The following is a 19526-nucleotide window of genomic DNA, read 5'->3' on the forward strand; positions in this document are numbered from 1 at the left end:
AAAAGAATCAAGGGATTCTATTCCAACCTGATTGAGAACCGACAGATGATTAGCCGTGCTGTGATAGAGCATAGGAACGTTTTCACTGAGAGGATGGGATGTAGCCGTTGACAACGGTGATGCCCTACATACAGCTTGCCATGGAAAGGAGTAAGAAGGATAGGATGAATGTAATAAGAAAATAGAGATTCAAGAGGAGCACAACATCTCCATACGCCTATCTGAAATTTCCACTATTGATTTACATAAGTATCTCTATCCATTTTATTTTCTGTTTATTTTTATTAATCATATTTAATTTTCTAAATTCCATAATTTTATCCTCCTGACTGGGATTTACAAGATGACCATAGCTTGCTTCATACCAACAATCTCTGTGGGATCGACCCTTACTCACGTAAGGTATTACTTGGATGATCCAGTACACTTGCTGGTTAAGTTTAACGGAGTTGTGAACTATGGTATTGGCATCATGTTTTTGGCGCCATTACCAGGGAATGAAAAGCAATGAATTTTGCAAAATGGAATAACAATTGTATCACAATTTTGTCCACCAATCACCAATCCATGAATGCTTCTTATAGGTATTTGGGCCTCCAAGGGACCAAGAAAGCAAGCTAGATTTCTTCCCTGGGATTGCTGATTCAATAACATAGGGAAGTGAAAGAGAAAGGGTAGCAATTCAAACAGTGCTTCTGCACTCAAAGGAGAATTCACCTAATCAAAACAATGCTTAAAATACTACTTCTTCTATTTTTAATAAATTGAAAGTCAGATTTTCTATAAAATATAAAATTAAAATTGAAATAAATTTCTCAATTCTTGTGGCAATACTTCAAGCTTTGTGCACCCATCATGATTAAGTATGCTTCAGCCTTCAGAAGACTATAATAATTTTGATTAAATTCAAAATTAAATGCAGAAATAATTCCAAGATTTTAATCAAAGTTATGCATCAGAGTCTTTTTCTCCAGTGTTGTGAACAGCTTCTTTGGCAACATTTGCAGCAGATTTGGCAGATTCAACAACTGTCTCTTTGCTCTTCTCCAAGTTAGGAACAAGTACAAGTACAAGTACAATTACTTACTTAATTAAAGCCCTTCTTCTTCTTCTTTTATATAGCATACTCTATGGTTATAAGCTTACACGGTTATAATACTATATTATATTATTATTATTGTTGTTGTTGTTAATTTATTATCTCTCTCTGTGGTGCTAGAAGGTGCTGAATTAAGGAGAGAAGAGAGAGAATTTTGGAGAAGATTTAAAGTGATTGGATTTCACTATTTACCTTATTATTTTTCAGATCACTTAACTACACTAATGCTCTTCTTTTTTTAGTTTGTGGCCTTAATTCTCTATCCTTAATTATGTTATGTGTTTTGATTTTTCAGTGTATATACATGCATGATTCAAGAATGTATGTGTGTCCTTTCATTTTTTTCTTTCTTTAATTTTATTCTTTGTTTATATTGAAATAAAGTATTATTGTGTATGATTGGATCTGAAGATGAGTGGATCAAGTTAGGAACATGTGCTTCTTTTCTTGGCTGCATGTTCTACTTAATATTATATTTGTTCCCTAAGTAAGTTGTTAGTTGTGTTGTTAGCTTGTTATTAATTGCAATAAGTAGGTTATTGATTGTCAATATGTAACGATTTTCATTTTTCAATGTAAAAAACTAATGTTGCTAATTTTATTTCATCTTTGTTTATATTCCATAATGTCACCAACGGAGAGAGGGAAGATAGTTGATCCTGTACTGTATTCATACAAATCTATTTGCCTGAATCATATTAAAAAATATTAGTCTTCTTGTTAAGCATACAAGAAATTATATTTTTGAAGTACCTCCAACATGGCTGGCCTCCCTCATTACTACTTAAGTCTTCAACTATATTTTTAAGATCAGCAAGCTTTAAACCATTCAATTACTTTTGTACTTACAATGTTAAATAACTGTCTTAGGTTCTTGGATCTTAAATTGTGTTAGTTTTTCACAAGTTTCCTTCTTCAAATTGAACTCAATGTTTGGTTTTATTGGTGTTTCGTTGACAACTTGCCAGATCTAACTTGCCAACTTTTTCTATTTCTTTCAGCCTATGATGCCACCTTATGCAGCACTTTATTCACCTGAAGGGATTTATACTCATCCTACCATTCCTATTGTAAGTCTAGCTACTTTCATGCAATTTATTTCATGGTTTATGAAAAATTGGAGCTTGTCTTGCTCATTGCCCACGAATGTTTGGCTTCTACTGTAATGATATCAATCAATAGTTCACAATAGGATAAGAGAAACTAATATACTGAAATGTCAAATGTGTTTCTTTTGATCCTGTTTGTGTACCTAGATAATTCAAATATTTATATTTATTTATTTTATTATCATAAAAGCTTTTCAGTGCTTAATTATATATGCTTTTTTTTGGTGTTGTAATTATTTAGGCTTTATTGGTTGTAATTATGTCTTATGTTCTTGTGAATTATATATTTCTAAAACATAGGGGCCATATCCACACGGACAAGGAGTTCCATCTTCACCTGCTGTAAGCTATGATGTTTTCTGATATCAGTTCCTAATTTAGGCATAGAATGATATTAATTTTTGTTTCATTTCTATTGATGCATTGCTGAAGACTGGGACACCTCTAAGTATGGAGATGCCACCAAAATCTGTAAATTCTGATCGGAGTTTGATGAAGAAACTGAAAGGGTTTGAGGGGCTTGCAATGTCAATTGGGAATGGCCATACTGATAGTACAAAGCTTAGAACTGAAAACAAGCTATCACAGAGGTTTGTTAGTTTGTTTTCTTTCTATATAAATTTCTGCAAATTCTTTTTATTTTTTTTTTAATTCTTACGTTGTGGGGTCATAGAGGGAAAATCAGATACTCTTTAATGGGATTAAACTTAAATTTTATCCCTCTATTTAGAAGACTAGTCCATGAGTTAGTTATTCTATTAGATGCTTGTGGATAACTAAGTTTTTGATGATATGAACAGTGCGGATATTGGGGGTTCTAGTGATGGAAGTGATGGCAACACTGTGGGGGTGAGAACTTGCTTGCAATTAGCAATTTTTTTCATACATTTGGTTGACCATGTTGCCAATGGTTTATTTTTCTTTTTAAATTGATTTCACAAAATTAAAGATTAAATTATGATATTTTCCATCTTATGTTCAGGCTAATCAATTCACATATGATTGTATTTTACATTTTTCATCCATTTGATTTATTTCTATACTTTGTTTTCAGAAATTCTATATTGAAGCTATGAAAACTGAAAAGATTATATGACACTTGCATTTGGAGGTTAGTGATACTGGTATGCCACTTGCCTTCATTGGCATTCTTGTTGGTTGTAAGAATTTCATGCAAATGTTTTGGTTGCTACTGCTAGTTCTCGTAATCCTACTCTAGCTAGTGCTTTGACTAGGCTATAGAGGTGTGTATTTAATGGCAGGTGGGAGGTATATATCTCCTGTGGTTTCCCTTTTGTTACTTGTTTATTACCCCTCAGATTTGACATTATTTTCTAAATGGTATTGTACATTTGTACTAACATCATGAAAAAGAATGATATATTTTATTTTTATAACTTAGTGTTGGTTGGCCTTCCCAAATTATTAGTCTGATACTCTGATTCAATTCTATGAATCTTCAGTAAATGATTATTCATTTTGTTGTGTAACTTAAATATTCTTGTTAAATAGATGTGCAGATTCGAATTATTGCTGCTTAAGCTCTTACAACAATGGCAATCAGATATGGTGAACCTTTCAGGTTACAGATTTATGAGTTTCTGCACACTTTGGCACAAGGTGGTCTGCAGTCACAGTTCTCAGACATACATATCAGCAATGGAGAAGATCAAGGAGCTAGCGGTACAGGCCTTGGAGTTTTATTAAGTCCAATGATAAAAGTTTTGGATGAGATGTACAAAGTACAAGATGATTTGATCAAGTGAGAACCATATCTTAATTTTGTGCTTGCTTCAGTTTTACTGATGCTGATTAATAATGCTTTTGAACTGTGGTTTTGAATAGCAAAATACACAATCATGACAATGATAAGAAAGAATAGACTGATGAAAAATTGAAGAAACTATATGAAACCCACGAAAGGCTGCTGGACCTTGTTTCATTGTTTTGCTATGTTCCAAGAACAAAGTATCTTCCTTTGGGTCCAATAAGGTACTAAGTTGTTTACAGTGCACTCTCTAACGGGTTGATCGTACATTTTTCTTGTCACAGTGGTAGCCCCTTAGTTTTTGTAGGCAGTGGAGTTTCGGTTTTCTAGTGTCTTCCACTTTTGGTCTTGCTCATTTAAAACTTCAAATCATGAGTTTATAAATTATCATTGTTGGTTGTGAGAATGTAGTGGATTCTATGCAATTTTTCTTTATGATGAATGATTCCTCTATTTGTTAACCCAGCTGACTTACGTAGGGATTAAAATCAGAATTGGAGAAAGCTTCCCTGCTTTGGGCCGTAGTTCTATCTACTTGAAAGAATCACGCATCAATGCCTTGCCAAGGTTGGCATTCAGTTTTGGATATGATATTTCTTAGATTTTGGCTTTTTGTTTACTTTAGTCTACACCACATGAATGTGATCTCAGAATGAGTACATTTTAATGTAGCATGATGTAGCCTCCATTGTATTAGGGTGTAGTTGTATTTTTCCTTGGTATAAGATAGTGCATCTCTTGGTTGAGCTTCATTTCTTCGCTGTTAATTGCTATTTGCTCAGCTAGCTAATCTTGATATGGTTTGTTATTTTGCATATTATTAATTTAAAGATATCAATTTTCATTTCGTTGATCACTTATCTGAGTTTATTAATGATAGGGTCTATGTTCTCACTCTGGGCATTTTTATTGAGGAACAAAAAAGAAAAGTTTTCTTGTGAAGAAAGCAGTGATAAAGAAGAAGAAGCAGTAGCAGAAAGAGCAAGTGAAGTGAATTTTGCAGATGAGATAAGTGGAATTAACACAGATCTCCTTCACCAACTTCATCTATTAATTATTAGAGCAGCAAAAATTGTTCAAATAAGTTAGGAAATTGAATAGGAGTTGCTTGCGATATAGGTTTTTTAATTTACTAGTATGAGGAAATCATTTAGAGCCCTTTGGATACTCATTAACAACTTTTAATTTACTCAATAGACTTTGTTGATATATGTTTGTTACTTATTATTATAGTTGATGTATCAATACACTTTGTTTATATTTTTAATTATATTGACTTGCTTGTTTATAGTACATTTTTTTTAGTTTGATAATACGTTGAATTTGTTTATTTTTTGAAATATTATAAATATTTGAATACAAATTAGATAAAAATTTGTATTAAATTTATATTTATTTTGTATGAAAACAAGTTTATTTTGTAATTGGAAAAATAAAAAAAAATTCTATTTTACCTTACTGACGGATTTATAGACGGATTTTCTGTCTGTAATAAGAGTGTGAGATGATTTTCCAAAGTTCAAATTACAGATGAAAAATCTGTCAGAAAATCCGTCTGTAATTACAGTCGGAAAATTCGTCTGAAAATCCGTCTGTAATTACAGACGAAAAATCTGTCGAAAAGTTCGTCGTCTTCAGGAAATGGATGGAGAATTTACAGAGGGAAAAACCGTCGATAACTGGTAAAAATTCGTCTGTAATTTTCTAACGAAAAAAATCCGTCGGTAAATAATTTTCGACGAGGCTTTTACAGAGGAACAAAATCCGTCGGTAATTTCGTCGGTAACCAAAAATCCATCTGTAATAAAGGCTAAATCTGTCTGTAAATCTGTCTGTATTAATCCATTTTCTAGTTGTGGTTTAGAAAGCATGATTAGAGAAGAGTAGAGTGAATTACCCTATACACTTGAGTGATTAGAGTACATATACACTACCAGTGAGGGTTTAGTGCTTGATTCTGTGTTCCCTGCTTTCATGAGCTATCTTCTTACAAGTTTACTTGTTTTTACTGTATAATTTGAATTAGTGGAATTAGTTTTGTATTTATCTTGGAGAACTTGTTTAAGTAGAAATATTTTGCATGTAGTTGCATTCACATAAGATAGGTTGCATTGCATACTCTCTATCATTCCTCTTCACTCCTTTATAGCTTCTCTTGAGCTTAGCATGAGGACATGCTAATGTTTAAGTGTGGGGAGGTTGATAAACCACTATTTTAAGGTTTATCTTGTGCTCAATTGAGTGGTTTTTATCAACTCTTTACCCACTTATTCATATAATTTGCTTGGTTTTACATTTTCCTTCTTGATTTCGTGCTATGATTGAAAACATGTTTCGTGCTCTTAAATTTCCTATGTTTAATCCACTCTTATTACCATTTGATGCCATGATATGTGTGTTAAGTGATTTCAGATATCAGGGCAGGAATGGCTTAGAGGATGGAAAGGAAGCATGCAAAAGCGGAAGGAATACAAGAAGTTGAAGAAGTTGCTAAGCTGTCCAGCCTGACCTCTTCGCATTCAAACAGTCATAATTTGAGCTACGAAAGTCCAAATGATGCGGTTTCAGTTGCATTGGAAAGCTAACATCTGGGGCTTCAATTTGATATATAATTTGACATAGCGGCCATACAGATAGATGATGCAAACGCGCGCTCCACGCAGACGCGTTGCATCTGCGAAAATCAGCATGGCAGATTTCATAACCAGCGAATTCTGGGCTGTTTTTGACATAGTTTTCGGCCCAGAAAACACAGATTAGAGGCTATAAAGTGGGGGAGTCCATCCATTCATTCATTATCAGATCTCATTACTCATAATTTTAGATTTAGAAGTAGTTTTAGGGAGAGAGGTTCTCCCCTCTCTCTTAGGAGTAGGATTAGGACTTTTATTAGAATTAGGATTTCATCTTCTTCAATCACAGGTTCAATGTTCTTTTTATTTATTTTATCTTTTATTTGTTTTTGAACTTTTCCATGTTACATTTGATATTTTTATTAATTCAAATTGAAGTATTTCAGACTTATTACTTCTTTTATTAATTATTCTCAATTGTTGTTTTAAATTATATTTTCTCTTCTTGGCTTTGGTTAAGTAATTAGTAACGCTTGAGTTATTAAAATAAAGCAGTGGTTGAAATTGGGAGTTGCTGATTAATTTGGATATCTCCAAGCTAGTCTAGGACTTGAAGATCAAATTAATTGGTCCATTTGACCTTCCCTTATTCAGTAAGGGTTAACTAAGTGGGAGCAATAAACAATTCTCATCACATCTGATAAAGACAACTAGGATAGGAATTCTAATTCTCATATCTTGCCAAGAATTTTATTAATTATTAATTTATTTTTCTTTCTATTTAAATTACTTGTTCAAACCTTTTCAAAACCCCAAAAATATACCTTTGCATAACCAATAATAAGAACACCTCCCTGCAATTTCTTGAAAAGACGACCCGAGGTTTAAATACTTCGGTTATCAATTTCAAAGGGGTTTGTTACTTGTGACAACCAAAAACTTTTGTAAGAAAGGAATTCTTCTCGGTCTAGGAGCTATACTTACAACGGGAATTTATTTGTGAAAGTTCTAGACCGCACGAGAGGAAATCCGATTCTTCACTTACCATTGTCAGCAGCAAGAAGAACTTCTGTACGAAGACAACAAAAGCCTTTTGGAATTTTTGTCGGTTCTCCTTCCCTTCAACACTCATATCCAGGACATGCTTTGTCAAAGACGCCAACATAACACATTTGAGGCTGTCAAATATTGCCTTGTTTGCCTCTTACAGTTTGCCTTACTCAACTTTTTCAGAAAAATGATTCCCTACAATATTTTAATAGCAATAAATCAGCCAAAAAGGCTCAGTTTAATTTTCTGTTCCTTAATGAACCAAAATCAAAGGAAGCAATGAACCGAAAATAAGCAGAATTTGGAAAGTGTATTACCACCGTTGTTTATGCCCAGCGCATCTGCTATCTTGCCAGGTGTTATGTATATTTTACCATGGAGAGTTTTCAAGCATCCATGGTAGTCATCATAGCAATCAATCAATCCTCTCAAGAGGGCATGAGAGACGTTCATTTTCGGGACATGTGCCAGCACACCAAATTTCATTTCTTCAACTATATCTTTCCTTTCCTGACTTAAATTCCTGAACACACTAACTATCAAGTGAATGAAAATCACCAAGCCAACTGAAAAGAACACCATTCATGTGCTGAATAAATCGTTATAAACATTCAATCATCAAGAATAGTATTTCTCCATGCAAAAGAAGTCAACTGAACAGACTAACAATCAAGTGAATCAAAATTAGCAACTCCACTGAACTGAATGAAAATAAGAACCCATTTCATTCCAAGCCCCAGTTACGTTGTAAAAATGGAATCAGAATACGTCGATCTACTAAACGAAGCAACTCAATCCAGTAAACCTAAAATACAACTAGGAGAAACACGAGATTGCAAGATTTTAAATGAACAATAACTGTTCTCATACCTTTCGCAGTCTCTGTTGCTATTTTCGTTCATTTTTTCTTCTTCCTTGCGAAATCTTCTTGTGATTCTTCTCTAGTAGTGGTTTTAACAGAGAACGTGTGTGAAGTTTGAGTGATTTTGAGATAGATTCGAAGAGAAGTAGCAGTTTCGTGCGTGTTGAATAAGAAGGAACAATTTTTCATAATGAAGCGCGAATGAATGTTAACGTTTTGGGGGGTTTGGGGCGCGTGTTATACATGCTTATTTAATGGTATTGGGTTTTTTGGTGTTGGGCTAGCTTGGATGGACTTGGATACAAAATTACATGGATGTGTAGCATGACTGTAAAATAAATGTATTCACATTTATTGTTAGAGAATAATTAGAATCAATTTAGATCAATTAGTATCATTTATATTTATATAGCATATATGTATATTAAGTGTAGGATTCTATATTTTTATTGATTTAATTCTTCTAGCACCTATATATACCCCTTGTGCATTGTACTTTTTCACACAGCTGAATAATATACAAAACACTTCTTTCAGACTATTTTCTTGTTTCTAACATGATATCAATAGCATAGGTTTTTTTTCCATGGAAATTAGTCCATAGCCCTTTTGTTTTTTTATTCCAGCAGTGTTCTTTGTCCTTGATTTTCATTTATTTCTCGACGCTTTGGATCGTTACCACCCTTACCATCGTCTTCGTCTCGTTGGAAACCTCCAGACAGACCGTCACGCGCCACTGCAAGCACCTGCCACCATCAGTGTTATTCTCATTTTCAAATTGATCTCATGTCGTCAGATTGGATCCTCGATCAATGGCCCAGATGCTACCACGTGTCGCACCCGCACAGGTTCATGGTCAACCTGCAACTATATCCAATCTAACCCGTCAGACCCGCGCTTGGACCTGAATCGGCCTATTGGTTGACCCGCGTGTCTGTGTCAGCACTGACGTGGTTTCTTCCTCCATTCAGATGTTGCCATGTGTCCTCCTTGTGCTAACGCAACTGTTGACATGGAGGTTGACATAGAAAATAGTGAGACCTTTCTTAAGGTTTTTTGGTGAGCACTTTCTGATTCTGCCCTCTGTTTTCACATTTTCTGCTCCGAATTTGCAGTTTGCTCTCTGGTGCATGAAATTGTGATCTCAATGGTGCCAACAACTTGGTACGCACAATTGTAATATCACTCTTCTTCACAACTTCGCACAACTAACCAGCAACTACACTGGGTCGTCTAAGTAATAAACCTTACGTGAGTAAGGGTCGATCCCATGGAGATTGTTGGCTTGAAGCAAGCTATGGTCATCTTGTAAATCTCAGTCAGGCGGATTCAAATGGTTATAGAGTTTTGATAATTAAAAGATAAATAAACATAAAATAAAGGTAGAGATACTTATTTAATTCATTGGTGTGAATTTCAGATAAGCGTATGGAGATGCGTTGTTCCTTCTGAATCTCTGCTTTCCTACTGCCTTCATCCAATCCTTCATACTCCTTTCTATGGCAAGTTGTATGTTGGGTGTCACCGTTGTCAATGGCTACTTCCCGTCCTCTCAGTGAAAATGGTCCTCTACAGTTCCCCGCATGGCTAATCAGCTGTTAGTTCTCGATCGTGTAGGAATAGGATTTACTATCCTTTTGCATTTGTCACTACACCCTACAGTCGCGAGTTTAAAGCTCGTCATAGTCATCCCATCCCAGATCCTACTCGGAATACCACAGACAAGGTTTAGACTTTTCGAATCTCAAGAATGCTGCCAATGGATTCTAGCTTATACCACGAAGATCCTAATTTCGGATTCAGATGCCCCATTGTTAGATGGGAGTCGATGTGAATTGTTTATTAGAAACCCAAGAGATATACATTCAAGCTTGTCTTCATGTAGAATGGAAGTGGTTGTCAATAACGTGTTCACAAGTGAGAACGGTGATGAGTGTCACATAATCATCACATTCATCATGTTCTTGTGTGCGAATGGATATCTTAGAATAAGAATAAACATGAATTGAATAGAAGAACAATAGTACTTTGCATTAATACTCGAGGAACAGCAGAGCTCCACACCCTTAATCTATGGTATGTAGAATGGTTATAATGGTTTTCGAATATAAAGATAAATAAAGCATAAAATAAAGATAGAGATACTTATGTAATTCATTGGTGGGAATTTCAGATAAGCGCACGAAGATACTGTGTTCCTTCTGAATCTCTGCTTTCCTACTGCTTTCATCCAATCATTCTTACTCCTTTCTATGGCAAGCTGTATGTTGGGTTTCACCATTGTCAATGGCTACCTCCCGTCCTCTCAGTGAAAATGGTCCAGGTGCGCTGTCACAGCACGACTAATCATCTGTTGGTTCTCGATCATGTCGGAATAGGATCCATTGATCCTTTTGCGTTTGTCAATACGCCCAACACTTGCGAGTTTGAAGCTCGTCACAGTCATCCCATCCCAGATCCTACTCGGAATACCACAGACAAGGTTTAGACTTTCTGGATCTCAAGAATGCTGCCAATGGATTCTAGCTTATACCACGAAGACTCTGATTAAGGAATCCAAGAGATACTCATTGAATCTAATGTAGAACGGAGGTGGTTGTTAGGCACGCGTTCATAGGTTGAGAATGGTGATGAGTGTCACGGATCATCATATTCATCAGGTTAAAGTGCAAATGAATATCTTAGAATAAGAATAAGCATGAATTGAATAGGAAACAGTAGTAATTGCATTAATACTCGAGGATCAGCAGAGCTCCACACCCTTAATCTATGGTGTGTAGAAACTCCACCGTTGAAAATACATAAGAATAAGGTCTAGGCATGGCCGAATGGCCAGCCTCCCTAAATGGCATATGAATTTGAAAATAGGGAAAAAGGATCCCTAGTACAATAGTAAAAAGTTCTATTTATACTAAACTAGTTACTAGGGGAAGCCAACGTTAGTGACATTCAACTTTATCACTAACGTTGGCCAAGTCACAATAAGCCACGTTAACCTAGTTAACGTGGAAGCTAACGTGAAGAAACAAGGTGGTCGACAACGTTACTGACACCAAACATTTTCACTAACATTGGAAGGAACCCACACAAGCCCCAATAAGCCACGTTAACTCCCACGTTAACCTAGTTAACGTGGAAGCTAACGTGAAGAAGGGAGGTGATCGCCAACGTTAGTGACACCCAACATTGTCACTAACGTTGGAATGAGCCCACACAAGCCACTATGAGCCACGTTAACTCCCACGTTAACTTAGTTAACATGGTAGTTAACGTGGGCAAAAGTCTCACCTGGCAGCCTGACCATGCCTTTTTCAAACACGCTTAACTTGAGCCACAAAGCTCCAAATGAGATGATTCCAGTGGCATTGGAAAGTAGGATTCCAGAGCTTTCCAAGCTTATATGGCACTAAATGGTTGACACTAAATTTCAGGGAGAAAACCTGCTCCGAAAATGAAATGATGAACATGGTATCAACCTATAGTAAGGCCAGCTGACCTCTTCACATTCCAAGAAGTGTAACTCGAGTTGTAGAGCTCCAAATGATGCGAGTTCAAAGGCATTGGAAAGTAGACATCCAGGGCTTTCCAACAATATATAATAGTATGCAGTGGACATTGATTTTGAGCTCCAGAACCTGGAAATATTAAAGCCCCTGGTCGCTAGCGTTATCGGCACTCACGTTTTCCATTAACGCTAGCGACTATGCCAGCGACCATGTCCACTTCAAAGGAGCATAACTTGAGTCACAGAGATCCAATTGAGGTGATTCCAGTTGCATTAGAAAGCTGACATTCAGAGCTTTCCAACGATATATAATACTCTATAGTGGGCATGAAATTGGAGCACAAACAAGAGGCATCTTTTAAGCCCCAAAAACACCAACTGGGCAGCAAGTGCAACGTTAGCCACAATAACTTTAGCACTAACGCCACACTTGTAGCGTTAGTGTGGCTAACTTTAGCACTAACTTTAGCACCTGGACCTCAATTTAACTCACTTCTCTCTCAAGTCCACTTCAAAGCTCAAGCAAGCAAGCCCACAATTGTCAACCAATCAAGGCCACAAGAAGCATCTAGAATAGGAATTTTTATTTATTTGTAATTTGCTTTTAATTTCATTTTTTGTAATTTAGGAGAGCCTATATAAAGGCCTTAGTTTTTACATTCAAAACATTCAGAAAAGGAGAAGGGAAAATTGAAGGAATGGGAGAGAGTGAAGACCAATTCGAATTTCTGTGAATTGGCACACTCCAAGGGGAGTGGGTCTTCGGACCCCTCCCCTCAACCACTCTTCTTCCTTTTCTCTTCTTTTCTTCCTTAGGAGTAGTTTATTTTCTTTGTATCTTCCATTTATGAATTTTGAAGTTTCAATTTCAGTTTAATCTTTATCTTTATTTTTCTGCACTTTCTTCCTTTTCTATTTTGGTAGAGCAATGATCAACTAACTCTTTTCATTGGGTTAGAGAGCTCTATTGTGATTCAATGGATCAATTGTAGTTCTTATTCTTCTTCTTCTTTCTTTTATCTTGATTTTACTAGAGAGCTTTTGAACTTCATCCAATAGGGTAATTGTCTTGGAAGAGAAATTGCTCATACTTGGATTTCCTCTGAACTTTGGAAGAGGAATGAGGAAATCATGCTAGAAATGCTCTCTCACATTGGATTAGGTTGGGGGTTGGATGGATATTGTGACATGTAATCCTACCAATACTTTGATCTATGAATGTGTGTGGTATAATCAGTGACCAAACTTCATCTCTTCTCATGAGCAATTAAATCAAGGAATTGGAAAATTGTTCAAGCTTAGAGAGATTGGATTGCCAAGGAATTGGGATCCAATCACTTAAGATTGCCAAGGAGATCAATGAATGCATTGATTGAGGAAGAGATGAGAATGAACTTGATCCGGAGGATTGCAATATCTCTTGATCCTAATGTTCATTTTATTTTAGCTCTTACATTTACTTTTCTTGCCATTTTACTTTTCTGCACTTTATTGCTTTCTTTACTTTTATGCCATTTACATTTCCTTGTTACTTATCACTCCAATATGATTTGTCTAACTAGGATAATCAATTAACCATTGATTGCTTAATCCGTTAATCTCTGTGGGATTCGACCTCACTCTTTTGTGAGTTATTACTTGACGACAATTCGGTATACTTGCCGAAGGGAAATTTGTTGAGAGACAAGTTTCCACGCATCATTATTGCAAGCTCTCAGAACATTTGATTACTACCTGTCCTACTCGCTCACCACGTCCTGATCAACTCAAGTATCATTCTCATTCCAACTTCTCCAAGATTGTGTCTGCTTCTGCTGTTGCTGCTACTGCTAATCTACCAACTCCACTCCTCTCACCCCATCTCCCGTCTTTCTATCTGATATTGCGTCTCTTCTTCAGCATCTTCTCTCCCTTTCTGATAATACTCCTATTGCTTTGTCGACTCCTCCAGGTAATTCTAAATAGTACTCTAATTCTGGTTGCTTTCATCACTTGTCTCCTTTGCGTCTTATTTTCTCATCTTTGTCTCCTACTACAAATGCACCTTCTGTTAATACTGCTAATGGTTCCCTCTTGTGTGCGACACACAAGGGTTCTATTTTTCAGTCAATTCTTTATCTCTCTGATACTTATTATATTCACAAATTGAACTTTAATCTTATTTCTGTTGGTCAACTTGTTGATCTCGATTTTAATGTCACCTTTTCTATTTCTAGTTGTCGTATACAGGATCGTCAAACGAGACAAATCATCGGGACTGGACATAAGGTCAGAAAGTTGTTTGAACTCGAAAATCTTCATATTTCTCCTATGTCAAATATCTATGTCGTTTCTTCTCCATCTACCTTTTACTTATGGCATCACTATCTTGGCCACAGCTCCTTAGGAAAATTGCATCCTCTTATGTTTTAGAGTGTTTTGGGTCAATTTAATAATGAGTCTTTTGATTGCTTTTTTTGTCAAACAGCCAAACAACCTGCTTTATCTTTTCACAATAATTCCTCTCTTGCTTGCTCTTCTTTTGATCTTATCCACTCTGATATTTGGAGCGCCGCTCCCAATGCTTCTATAGGAGGGGCTCGATACTTTGTCATTTTTATCAATGATTATTCATGCTTTACTTGGGTTTATTTGATGACTAATCGTCATGAATTACCTCAATTTTATGTTAACTTTGTCACAATGATTAAAACTCAGTTTTCCAAAGTCATTAAAATTTTACCATGCAATAATGCTATGGAATACCGTGACTCCAAGCTTCTAACCTTTCTTGCAGAACAGGGTACTTTGTCTGAATTTTTTTGCCCCGGTACGTCTCAACAGAATGGACGAGCTGAACATAAACACCATCACATTCTTGACTCTATTTGTGCAATGCTTATTTCTTCTTCGTGTCCTGAGTGTACTTGGGGTGAAGCTATTTTTACTGTTGTTTATGTTATCAATAGACTTCCTTCTTTTGTCCCTGGTAACATTACTCCTTTTGAGCGTCTTTATCATACCTCTCCAGATTACAGTTCTCTTTGAATTTTTGGTTGTGTCTGTTTTGTTCTTCTTTAGCCTCATGAACATAGTAAACGTGAACCTTGGGCTCGCATGTGTTGTTTCCTTGGTTATGGCATTGAACACAAACGTTATCATTGTTAGGATCCTCTCTCTAAACGTATTTGTATATCTCTTCATGTTGTATTCTGGGAGCATCACATGTTTTCTAAGTTCTCCTTATTTGAGTCCATTCCTCCTGCTTAGTCACCAGTTTTCACTGACTCCAATGTTGAAGTGATGATACTACAGGTTCTATCTAGAGTTAACCTCTATATCCACCTACTTTTCTACCTTCTCCATCTCCTGATGATTCCAGGCCAGACGATGATCCTACTCCTGCTGTCATGCCTCCCTCTTCTACTCGTTCTTCTAGGGCAAGAAATTCATCTCCTCATCTTCTTGATTATCATTGTTTTTCTACTATTCTTCATCAATATAAATCTAAGTCCTTTAGAGAAGCCTCCACAGATCCAAATTGGTAGCAAGCAATACAGGAAGAAATTCAAGCACTTGAAAAAGCACACACTTGGAACTTGGTTGATCCTCCTTCTGATAAAAAAGTTATGGGTAGTAGATGGGTATACAAGATCATCAAGACTCGCTCTGATGGTTCTATTGAATGTTACAAGGCACGATTGGTTGCTCAAGATTGTACACAAGAGTGTTGTATTGATTATGAAGAGACTTTTGCTCCTGTTGCTCGTCTCACATCTGTTCGAGCTCTCCTTGCTATTGCTGCGGTCAAAAAATAGTCTCTCAGTCAGATGAATGTGAAAAATGCATTTCTTAATGGAGATTTGAAAAAGAAAGTCTATATAAAACCACCTCCGGGGTATCCTTGTCCTCCTAGCAAAGTCTATCTCCTTTGCAAGGCACTTTATGGCCTTAAGCAAACTCCTCGTGAATGGTTTGACAAGTTCAGCACTACCATGTGCAATTTTGGTTTCACTTGAAGCCCTCATGAGAATGCTCTATTCATTCGTAAAAGTAAACGTTGAGTTGTTCTTCTACTTTTGTATGTTGATGACATGATCATTACTGGAGATAATGTTGATGGTATCTCTGATCTCAAGGCGTCCCTTCACCGTATTTTTGAGATAAAAGATCTTGGTTCTCTCAACTCTTTTTTTGGTCTAGAAGTCATATCTACCGATAATGGCATCTATCTCTCTCAAGCTAAATATGCTTCGGATATTCTTGCTCGGGCCAAAATTAAAGATAGTCGCACTGAGTCTACTCCTCTTGAGCCTAATGTTTGGTTTACTCCTATGGATGGTACTGTTTTGGATAATCCTACTCTTTATTGACAGATAGTTGAAGGACTCGTCTACTTAACTGTCAGCCGATCAGACATCGCCTATCCGGTTCATGTTGTTAGTTAGTTCTTGTCAGCTCCTCGTACTACTCACTATGCGGCAGTTCTTCGCATTCTTCGCTACATCAAAGGCACCCTATTTCATGGCCTTTATTTTTATGCCCATTCATCTTTATCCCTTCAGGTGTACTCAGATGCTGATTGGGCTGGTGATCCCACTAATCGTCATTTCACTACTGGTTATTGTTTGTTTCTTAGCAACTCTCTCATGTCCTGACAAGCTAAGAAGCAAACATTCACTGCTCGATCAAGCACAGAAGTTGAATACCGTGCTCTTGTTGACACTACTGCTGAGGTTGTCTTGATTCGTTGGCTTCTCAAAGATTTGGGTGCTCCTCAATCGTCTCCAACTGATGTTTCTTGTCACAACTGCAGTGCTATTCAGACTGTCCATAATGATGTGTTTCATGAACGGACTAAACACATTGAGATTGATTGTCACTTTGTTCGGCAACGTATCCTTATTGAGGCTATTCATCTCATCGCTGTTGGAATACTAGATTAGACTGCTAATTTCTTCACGAAAACTCATCATCCAACTTGTTTCCGAACTCTATTATCTAAACTCAAGATGGTATCCTTAGCTCCCTTTTCCACAAAACTAAATAATATACAAAACACTTGTTTCATACTACTCTCTTATTAAAGTTTACAAACAATATATATAATCAAACTCAATTTTACATTTATAACTAACTTCATAATTATAGTCAAATTAAAGTTTTCCTTCATAATCAAAATATGATTAAACATATAAAGATATTAAAATATAGTGGTAATTTTTTTGTTACTGTTTAAAGTTTGATTAATTATATTGCTCTAAATAATTTTGATTAGCTGTTATAAAACATTTGATTATTCTAATATAATTAATTACTTTATTGTAAAAAATTGAGAAAACAATATATGTAAATATTTTTAAATAGATCATACCTAATTTAGATATTGATTGTTTCTTTTACTTGGCATTTTTTTACATATAACATGTACGCTAGTTAGTTAATTAAATAACTAACTAATAAGGCAAGCCAGCCAAACTTTGAGAAGTATATGTACTAGTATACTACTTACGGCTAGCATATATAACTGCTTGCACTTCTAAAAAAATTACTTTTAATGATAATTTATAATATTTTTATCAATAATTGGATATTAATTATTTTATGTTTTGTCATTAAAAATTTTAACGACAGTTCTATAGTTGCTAGTAAAAATAATTTTAATGATTGTAAAAAATATATAATTATTATTACAATATATAATAATAACAATAAATATATAATTATGATAAAAATATTAGTTAAATAAGATATATAATAGTTATTATATATTAGTTATTCCAAATAATTTTTGTTGTAGAGTTGAACCCAGGGACGGATTCACGTAGTATAATGAAGGGGGCACTTGCCCCACTCTTATTTTAATTTTTTTTTAATATATATATATAAAATATGTTTTTATTTTTTAAATTTTAAATGATATCATTACAAATAAATTTAGTTCAATTATTTAAAATTCTAAATTCATTTTATCTTTCTATCATTTTAACTATTAATTAACTTAATTAAATTTAGTCTTCTCCCATTTTAAATTCTATTCGTTATCACTTTTTTATTCTCTTAAATCCTCATTTTAGTACTTGTCTGAGCGCCATTATCTTGATAAAAAAATATATTTTTTCAATGAAAAAAGATCTTTTTTATTTTTTAGTGTGTTTGACAAATTTCTAGTAGTAAAAGTAAAAATACTAGAAAAATAAAAAAACAACTTTTTTGAGAAGTTGTAATTTACATCTTTTTTTTAAAAGATCCTTTTTTATTAAAAAAGATGTTTTTCATTTATTAAATAAACAAAAAAAGTACTTTTATATTGTTATATCCAAACATAATTGATAGATAAAAAGATATTTTGGAATGATATATCCAAATATAAAATTACTTTTATTTTTCTATAAGATCTTTTAAAAAAATAATTCGAAAAAAAGTCTTTTCTTAGAAGTTTACCGAAAGAAGTCCTTAGTTTCAACCTTCTTTTTCTATTCTTTTTTTAGTGGTCATCTTCTTTTCATCAAAAGGTATAACTCTCTATGATTCTATGTATCTTTTAATTTCATTGTTTCTCTTTTTGATATTTTCAATTACAAATTTTAATTGGTTTAATTACTCTATTGGTCCCTATAGTTTTACCAAATTTTTAATTAAGTCCCTATATTTTTTTCCTTTCGATTGGGCCTACACTGCTTTAATTTTGTAATTAAGTCCTTCCTCGTATAAAAAAATATTAGAGTTAACTAAACATTTCTTCGTAAATTGAAGGTATTTATAATTAAAAATTTAATTAAATCTTTGACTGCGTGTATTTTGGTAAAAATATTATGTTAATTTTAATATTTTTATCATGAAAATGACGTAATTACAAAATTAAAAGTAGTGTAGAGATCCAATTGAACGAAAAAAAAGTATAGGGACCTAATTAAAAATTTGGTGAAACTATAGGACCTAATAGAGTAATTAAACCATTTTAATTCAAACAATTATAGTTTAGGTATTAATCTAATTTTTTATTCTCTTCATAAATTTATATATTTTATTTTATTCTCAATTTAGTGATCCTTATTATTTATTTGTTTATCTTTTGTTCTATTTTATTATATGTGTTCCTATATGGATACTTGGAGGGGAGCTCGACTGCTGAGAGTCGGCGCCGAGTTATTATCTTCGATGTTGATTTATAAGCCTTGGGACAGTCCCAGCTTTTCACCTTGGAAGATGTCCAATCGTGCAGAGTATGAACAAGGAAAAGGGGAAAATGTACCTACAAAGGCACTCCGAAGCTTAAGTCAGTATTGATAATTCAGTGTGTCCCTTTAAGATAGAAGACTATACCTTTTATAAGTGAAGAAGAACAGGTCGGTTATGTTTTCGTTTTATTGTCTAAATTGAAGAGTAATAATAAGGTGATGAAATCTAATCGAACATTCGATTCCAAGATGTAGTCCGTTGAGGTTATTTGAAATGCCAAATTATAATGCCAGCTTGCTGACTTATGACACATAATGCCGAGTTATAACCTCGGATATGTAACGGTCAGATCATAGGTCCCAAGTTTAGCATGGGAATATGTTTAATGAAGCATATTAA

General features: G+C 34.7%; 1 pseudogene; it reads left to right on the top strand.

Annotated features, from left to right (window-relative positions):
- The window catches only part of LOC110280764 (probable glutamate carboxypeptidase AMP1), a 10546-nt pseudogene extending 9809 nt beyond the window's left edge, over positions 1-737 (top strand).
- The last annotated feature ends 18789 nt before the right edge of the window (positions 738-19526 follow it).

This window comes from Arachis duranensis, chromosome 4 (assembly GCF_000817695.3).
Source record: "Arachis duranensis cultivar V14167 chromosome 4, aradu.V14167.gnm2.J7QH, whole genome shotgun sequence".
NCBI classification, from domain to species: domain Eukaryota; kingdom Viridiplantae; phylum Streptophyta; class Magnoliopsida; order Fabales; family Fabaceae; genus Arachis; species Arachis duranensis.